We start from the raw sequence: 9,839 nt of genomic DNA on the forward strand, positions 1-9,839 counted from the left end.
AAACCATCTTCGATTAATAATTTCAAAACAGCGTGAATATAGCGTGGATTGTGTAGGAAAATAATTTCTTATATGTTGCTCCCAATGTGCATCATTGTTAACTTATGAAAACAAATGAAATTTAACATGGCATATAAACACTATTTGAAGAAAGATAGGAGATATTAAGTAATATTCATCGTTCTTAATGATCTTCGGATGGAAAATAACAATGAAATATGTATAAAATAGAAATTACATACAGGTGAGCATATAAAAAACAGTAAGTAGAATCATTTATTTGATTAATAAGCTTAAATTACTCCAAGTTTAGTGTAAGAGTGGTCTATGTAACGAGTACCGGGTACTAGGAAAATACCCTTCTATCAAACACTAATGTTCCCTGGATCAAATGTCTTATTTTAATTATGTAATTACTTTATATTTATTTCTAACGGGTGCAGCGGAGCGCACGGGTACGGCTAGTAATAAATAATGTTTCATGCAAACAATTGTGAGCAAGATGAGATAGGGAAAAGTGTATCTCACAAAATGAGAAATGTTTTGCAGAAAAACAAATATTCACAATTGCTAATTACGAGCGGAAACTGTAATGCGATCGGCCGACATAGATGTACGAATAAATTACACAGAGCTTTCATTTCAAAACTTCCCAGTCGAAATAACTAATTATTTAAATTTAATTCAAATTAAACAAAAAAAAAAAACAAACACGTCAATTTAAATATTGAGGGGAAGTCTGAAACCAGGCTTAATTGAATTTTAGATGTCACCCCACTTCCAGCCTCCCCCACTTTGAAATTGTAAATGACACCCCTATATTTTTATACTTAATTATGAAAGAGCATTCAATTGTTTATACACCTCATTCATTTATTTCACATCTTTTGTTTTATATCGTTGTTACTGTTGATTAGTGCTGAAGCTACAAATACCATTGAACATTTCTTGTAATAGTAGTGTTCGTGTATTGAATTATTGTAAAATGGTGTATACCCTTCAACAGAGAACAGAAATCATATTTAGTTATGGAATTGAAAACCGTTGTGCTCGTAGAACTGCTAGAGCTTTCAACGAGAGGCATCCTAAGAAAAACGTAAGTCACCGAAATGTCATAGATCTAATACGGAAATTTGAAGAAACTAGTTCTGTGTGCAATAAAGCAAATGGCCAACCTAGAAAAAAACGATGAAACTTTGCAGATTGAAATACTAAGTAATTTCATTGATGAACCCACCACATCAATTCCAAAAGTAGCTGCTGTAACAAACATTTCGGTTGGTTCCATATATAAAGTGCTGAAAATGAACAAATCTTTTCCCTACAAAATACAAAGTCACCAACAGCTCAGCGAAAACGATCTTGATAGAAGAGTAGAATTTTTTATTTTATTTTATTTTATTTTTTTTATTATTATTATTTTTTTTTTTGCTGTTATTTATACTCGCTTTAACATCTCTGGTCATATCGCGAGTTAGTAGAATTTTGTGAACAGGTAACTCAGAGAATTGGAGATTATCCAATTTGACACAAAATATTTGCTTTCGTGATGAAGTGACTATTTTCTTAAATGAGTTTGTCAACAAACACAATTGTAAGTACTGGAGCATTGAAAATCCTCATGTGTTTCGTGAAGATAATAACCAGTTTCCTCAGAAGATCAATGCGTGGGCTGGAATTTTTGGGGATGATATTATTGGACCGATTTTCATTGAAGAAGCCGTGACTGGAGAATTGTATCTGAACATATTAGAAAATGTAACTGATCAACTTATCATACTGTCGCTAGAGAACCAAGTCAATGAAGGAAACCTGGTGTTGGACGAACAAAATTTGCATTTCTGAAAAATGGATTGATAGAAGAGGTGCTGTAGAATGGCCGGCGAGATCTCCAGACCTGACGCCGCTTGACTTCTTTCCATGGAGTCATTTTAAATCAGTTGTTTATACTCCTCCGCCTAAGAATATTCAAGAACTGAAAAATAGAATAACTCAAGAATGTAATCGGATTAGTAAGGAAACACATCAAAAAGTTCGTGGAGTTCAAAAATAGACAGTATTACTGTTTAACCAACAATGGAGCACATTTTGAACAATTGATTTGGTGCAGAATAAACTGTTTCTTGTCAGGTTACCAGGCAAAAGATGTGAAATAAATGAATGAGTGTATAAACAATTTCATATTTAAGTATGACAATATAGGGGTGCCACTTGAAATTTCAAAGTGGGGGTGCCTGGGGGTGGAGGTGAAATCTAAAATGCAATTAAGCCTGGTTTCAGACTTCCCCCTCAATATCTAAATTGCCGTGTTTTTTTTTTATTTAAATTGAATTCAAGTTAAATAACAGTTATTTAGACTGGGAAGTTTTGAAATAACCTGTATAAGATACTTCAAATATGCACCTGTAGTTTCAGCAAGTGTAGAATGTAATTTCTCTGCATACAATAACATATTGTGCGACATTCGACATTCATTTAGTTTTGAAAATTTGAAAATTGTGTTGCTGTGTATGACATTAGAATGAACAAATAAAAGTGCTAAAATCAGATCCTTCAGGTAATTATTACATGTTTATAGGCTATACAGATTGCTGATCATGCAGTTAGTGTCAACCTCTTGAGATGTTCGTATTCCAACGTCTCGTAGTGCTGCCAGAGGTCATGCAAGCCTTGCTTATAATACTGAAATCTGAACCGCACCGAACCACGTAACGGCGCACCAAAACTGTTTCAATGCCTCAGCTTTAGTAGTCATAATCACTTACATTACTTTACTACTGTATTTCATGCAAGCGAAACTGGTTCTCAATCGAAGCGGTGTCGTAATACATCAGAATGGATTAAGGATTAGAGAGTTGCTTTTATGGTGCAGACAAAGTGAAATGAATTACGTACATATATACGAGTAATACGTAGCTTGAATAGTTTAAACATGAAATTATTTACACTCCAGACATTTTTCTTTAACTTTAAATATCTCAACTGGATCTAAAAATGTCAACACACTTAAAAAAACAGAGTAAAGAAATGGTTCTTTGAGAAATAAATTAAAATAAAAACAGTTTTCCTAAAAGGAAGATCTCTAATGATGCATAACATATTCATGATTAGTAAGATTAAGTGAACTTATCTTCTATCCCAAGTTTATCACTACGTAGAAGGGGCTTCATTATCCACTCCGACGACATCTCCACACTGAATAATATTTAATGTTTTATAATGGCACTCTAAATGGAATTGTATATAAATGTATAATTGTAACTGAACACTTTGTTCCATTTTCTACCTCGGAAAATAAATAATCACTTTTCCACAGAGGATTCAATTCAGACCTTAAGCATCGTTAATCTCATTCATGCTAGTCATACTGTAACTGATTCACAAAAGCTCTGTTTATATACAGCATTGATTAATTACGTATTTTAGTTCGCTTTTTAAGTGCTTCAACCGATATAATAATAATAATAATAATAATAATAATAATAATAATAATAATAATGATTTATTTTAGCTGGCAGAGTTAAGGCCGTAAGGCCTTCTCTTCCACTCAACCAGCAAAAAGTGTATATACATATGCATGAACTTACAAAGAATCCAACAATTTGATTGAGATGAGAGTTACATGTATACAAAAGTTATTTACAAATTAAACAACAAAATACTATGAACTATTAATTAAACACTGAAATAAACTGTGTAGCAGAATTAAACTAAAATACATAGAATGTTAATATATTTCAAATAATATTAGATAATAGAAAGAGATTATTACGAGACAATTAAAATACAGCACAATCAGGATGATGTCTAAAGAAAAAAGTAACAATGTAGTCAGTGATAGTTTAAATCAGTATGATTGGAGTGAAATGCTAATAAGGTTATCTTTTAAGCTGTTCTTAAAGGTGTTTATTGTCTTGCAGCCCCTAATACTTTGTGACAAGGAATTCCATTGACGCGAGGTGGATATTGTAAAAGATGATGAATAACAAGATGTTCTATGAAGAGGTATACTTAGCGTGCCACAGATAAGTGATCTGGTATTTACATCGTGGTTAGAGTATAGATAAGAGAAACGAGACGAAAGGTAATTTGGTGTTGAAGTGTGCAGAATTCGAAAGAGTAAAGACAAAGAGTGTAAAGTTCTACGTTCTTTAAGTCGGAGCCACGAGAGACTTGCGAAGGACGGTGATATGTGATCATACCGTCGGATGTTGCACACGTATCTGACGCACATATTCTGAGCTCGCTGTAACTTGACTGACAATTCAGAACTTAGGTCACTTAACAAAACGTCACAATAATCGAAGTGCGGCGTTACTAGGGTTTGCACTAGGGTAAGTTTTAGTTGCTGGGGCAAGAAGTTTCTCAAGCGACTCAAACAGTGAATGGAGGAACAGATTTTTTTTTATCGTTTCTTTAACTTGAAAATTCCAACTTAGATTATTATCAAAAAAGAAGCCAAGATTTTTTACGACAGATGAATAAGGGATTAGCGTGTTGTTAAGAGTAACAACTGAAAGATTACTGTTATTAAGGGAGTTAACTAAACGCTTATGTCCAATAATTATGGCTTGAGTCTTACTTGGATTAAGTGCGAGTCCGAAATTGGCCGCCCAAGTGGAGACAGTGGCTAGGTCACAATTTAACTTGTCAATCGATTCATTGATCGTATTGGGTCTGGAATGTATGTAAAGTTGTAGGTCGTCGGCATAGAGGTGATATCGGCAATACTGTAAGTTCTTTGATACGTCATTAATGTAGATAGAGAAAAGTAGTGGACCTAATACGGAGCCCTGCGGCACTCCCGCCTTTGTGCATCTCCATTGGGAGAATTGATTATCAAGTGAAACACACTGTTGGCGGTCACGTAGGTAGGAGTCCATCCAGCTCAAGGTATTGTCTGACAGGTGCAAAGCCTTCATCTTTGCAAGAAGCAAGTCGATATCAACAGAACCAAAGGCATTGCTGAAATCGAGAAGAGTTAGATATGTCGATCATTAACAGAATGCAGGGATGTAGGCTATAAGAAAGAGCGCGTAAACGACCTTGATTACTTCGCTTGCAATTTTGAGTAATTACCCAAAGGTACTTTTAATTTGCAATACCAAATTAATAATATAAAAAAAGCTGCGTCTACGTATAGAACTTCTCAAACTGCTGGAGTAGATATAACATCATTGGCATTATAATAGCGATACTGTTATGCGAAAATAAACCTTTTAAGCTGTAATTTCGCCAGAATCGCTTCTTCGATTTTCGTCCCACAGCAGCCTTATTACGTCTTGTAAAATATTATTTGGAGAAGCAAATCTAAACATAGCGCACTTACCATCATCGAACAGCCTGGACATTATTCTTGGCTTTGTGAGGCCCATAAATTGCATATAGCCTACAGAATGGAAATGAAATAACCATACAGATTGAAAGGGACGATAGGATACACTTAAATGAATAGGAAACCTATATTACATTTTGTGATTAAAAGCACGGTTAACTAGAAAATTAAGTTCGAAGTTTCAGCAGTCTGGCAACATCGCCGACGAAAACCATCCATGCTATTCAAATACGCCAGAAGGATAAATTATTCTTTATTAGATTTTCTAGCGATATGGACAAAAAAACAATTCGCAATAGTTACCGAATAAGAGGATGTTAAACATTTGGGGGGGAACATTTTTTTCTGAGGAGAAAACTATGAAATTTCCACCAACATGGTAGCCTACTTATAACAGTTTTTTGTTACATACAACATGAGCTATTGGCTCTGAAAATATGCAAGGCTATTTCACTTCCACCCTGTATATATAATATGGTTCGCCTGCTGTAGGCCTATGTATACTCCTGAAAATCGTAATAATTTTCGCAGCAAATTTAAGAATCTTCCGGATACATTTCATAATTTAAGGAATTGTAAAGCTAAGAAAGACGTCATTATACGTCCATTTCAAAAATGTAGTATGTGAAAGATCAATATTATTTCTAGCTACAACTCTGGAAGCAAATTTCTTGCTCTACTTGACTTATGCACGAACAACCTCTGCGCCGCTAACGCTCTTTCGATGCATTCTGGTAGGAGAAGACAAGTACAGTAACTCGCGCAGAAAAATCTCCCGTCGAGCGTGCTTGCCCGTACAGGCTTGGATGTGAGAGGCAAAGTAGTCAAGAACGCCTACAGGTTAGGCAATCTTCAGGACAATTCACAGGCGTGAAAATATTCAGTGAACTAGGTGCCCATCTCTACTCTACATCATACCATTCTAATGCTTCGAGACGATTTCCGAGAGTAACTACGGTCGTGTGCCATCTTGCAAGACCTAGAGCAGTGGTCGTCAGCACTTGCTGAAATGGGTAACGTGTAAGAAGTGTATCGTAATAAGCATCATCGTGCAGAAGGGGGAGGGAGGAAGCATATCCGCCAGCAGCCACGGATGCACGCCAATACAATGTCTTATCCGCGGGTAAAAGACGCTAGCCCAAGGGTGCACTGTGCTGATGACCGTTGACCTACAGGCTCAGGAACCCGTCATTCCTGGCGGTTGTAGATCTCCAATGGTCTGATTCCAGATGTCTTTAGTGTGCATCGAGTTCCTGGAGTCGTTGCTTTTAGGGAAATTTGACGCTTCCATTGGCATTAGACGCAAATCGCTCATCCTCAACCAATGGTCCACCACTGTGGAGTAATGGTTAGCATGTCTGACCGTGAAACTAGCAGGTCCGGTTCAAATCCTGATTGGGACAAGTTACCTGGTTGAGGTTCTATCTGAGGTTTTTCCTAAACCAATTCAAACAGAATCGCTAAGTAATTTTTGGCATTGGACCTAGGATCCATTTCACTTTCATAATTGCACTTCCCTCATTCATCATCATCTCCGTCTCTTCCTCATATTTCGAACTTGCTCCATGTAGAGTCGGCTGCGGGTCACCACCAAACTTGGACTCCGTGCTGTCTGTTGCTGGTGGTAGTGCTGTCTCCTGGGGCTGATGGTAGCTCGTAGGATCTGGGGTTGATGGACTGTGGTGATGCCTACGTAGGAAGGATTGCTTGGTAATAGATGTACATGTCAGCCAGAACCTCAATCAGAGGTATTGTTTTGAATATCAGGCTTAGGGTGATCTAATTGTAGTGCAACAACTTCAAGTGCTCATGACCAACTGAGTAAAAACTTCAACTGATCGGTTATAAATATTCGACTGCATGCACTCGAGCGAATTATTTCCTGGCTGCCTTCTTTACAACCGAAGGCTGACTGGTGAGCTTCGATTGGTGAGAATGCAGAGGTCTACTTGGAAGACTGCAAAAGCTAAAAAGTCATATGGAAAAATCTTTGTTTGTTTCTTCCTTTTAGATCTAGTTATTTTGTATTGTTTTAAAACACATAATTGTGATATTCGTTGATGGGGTGATGTGATATAGACCTATGTTAAGAATAATTTAATATGTCAAAATGTTACGTTTTCACTGTTGAACTTTACCTGTCTTACGAGATGCTACTGAATAAGACAACATTGAGTACGGTACATGTCAATCAACCCGTGGAGGTTTGGTTTCCAAGACTCAAACCCGAGTTCAACGAGTTCTGCTTGTGCTCCGTTTGGCTATAGCTGCCTTAGGTACCCATGTCATAAAGTCAGTGTGCCTACAAAACGAAACACTCGTACATCTAACTGGATGCTAGAGATTGTGAGAATGTTAGTCATCCAAGAGAAATAATGGTATATGATCTGCCAAAAACGATTAGCAGAATTTCGATGATGGTAGAATTTAAAGGCATTTATTAATCAGCTAACAACATTTAGTAAGAATGACGATATTTGAGGCTCCATTGTATATCTTTCTAATCTGAATCCAAGATACCATTTATGCCTCCTAAATTTTAATAACAAAAAGCTGATTATTGATAATATAACTGTTTTAATAGTGCAAAAATATGGAATTTTTGTCTTATTTTGTACTTAATGTACTAGTAGTATGTGATCTATGTGCATGGATTTCTCTCAAGCTTGGAAGATCTTTGTATTTTCCTTGATAAATTGTGACTAGACATTCTGAAAACCTAGCAACCCTAATTTATAACAGTATAACGTAAGTTTAATTCTTCACCAAATTAGATTATAAAAATAACAAATAACGAAATGAAATAAGAAATCATTCATGCAAGCTGTCTTCTGCTATGGGCGGCAGCTCATGTTCCTAAGAAAATGGATGAAGAACAACTACTTACTTACTTACTGGCTTTTAAGAAACCTGGAGGTTCATTGCCACCCTCACATAAGCCCGCCATTGGTCCTATCCTGAGCAAGATTAATCCATTCTCTATTATCATATCCCACCTCCCTCAAATCCATTTTAATATTATCTTCCCATCTACGTCTCGGCCTCCCTAAAAGTTGAAGAACAACTACAGCAACAGAAAGGGAACCACTGGTGTAGATCAGTTGGCTAAGGTACTTGCCTGCTGATCCGAAGTTGCGCTCAGGCATGCGTTTTTTTTTTAGGTTTTCCCCAATCATAAGGTGGATGTCAGATAATTCATGGCAAATCCTTGGTCGCCAAATACCATCTCGCTATCACAAATTCCATCAACGCTAAATAACTCAGTAGTTGATACAGCATCGATAAATAACCAACTAAAAAAAAACAGAAAGGGGCTACCTTCAGCCGAGCATGTGAAGTTTCTGGGATTTACAGAATCCAGAAAAAAAGATATGAAAAGCATGGTGTGATGTATATACGAGGTGTGTTCAAAAAACATTGAACCTTAATTTTTCCCGCTTAAACAAATTAAGCACAGGAGGTGTTCTTCAGTTGAGATGTGTAGGGAACATTCATGAGCATGCATGAATTTTTTCCTGTCCACAGAAAGCATCAGTCGCTGGCAGTCGGCCTGTGAGTTAGAAAGTGTAGTGAGCGTCTGTCAGATTGTCAAATGACGAAACGACTTGAGCAGCGATATTGCATCAAATTTTGCAAAAAGATTGGTGATACCAAAGTGGAAAGCATTCACAAGATCCAATAGGCTTTCGAGCATATCACCGATAAAAAAGTGGTACAACCATTTCAAAGATGGCCACACATCAGTGGACAGCAATCCCAGCAGGCTCTCAAGAAGCCGAAACGACAATGTCAATGGCCAAGTGTGGACTTTAATCATGGAGGATCGTCGTATCACAGTCCAAAATCTTGCGAACAGGTGGGGATATGCATTGGATTGGTGCATTCAATTTTGACCAGATCTGTGGGCAGCTCCATCGTGATAATGCACCCACCCATTCTTCGCATCTGATTCAGACTTTCTTGGCCAAACACAGCATTCCTGTTGTTCATCAGACTTCCTACTCCCCAACATGGCTCCATGTGATTTTTAGTTATTTCCCAAGTTGAAAATGCCACTGAAAAGGACCCAATTTGAATCAGAAGACATTATGCTGAATGTGATAGTTCAGCTGAACACCATTCCAAAATATGCGTTTCACAACTGTTTTCAACAATGGCGGGACAAGTGAGAGCAGTGTGTTCATTACAAGGGACTACTTTGAAGAAGATTAAGAGTAAATGTATTGTGTATGAATAAATGTATTTTTTTAACACACCTCATATGACTCTAAAATGGTTTGGCCATGTTTTTCATATGAATGAAGATAGTCAAATGCTACATACCACTGAATGATACCAGAATGATATAGGAATATGCCATTGACGAGCAGGGAACAAAGGAACACAGCAAGCTGTCAAGGACAGGACTCTGGTCATGGAGGATGCTCAGGATTCTCTAGCTTTGCACTTGACAATGTCAAGGCAAAATTCAGCAGCATAAAATAGCATATACACACATAATTGG

Source organism: Periplaneta americana, chromosome 6, assembly GCF_040183065.1.
Source record: "Periplaneta americana isolate PAMFEO1 chromosome 6, P.americana_PAMFEO1_priV1, whole genome shotgun sequence".
NCBI lineage: Eukaryota > Metazoa > Arthropoda > Insecta > Blattodea > Blattidae > Periplaneta > Periplaneta americana.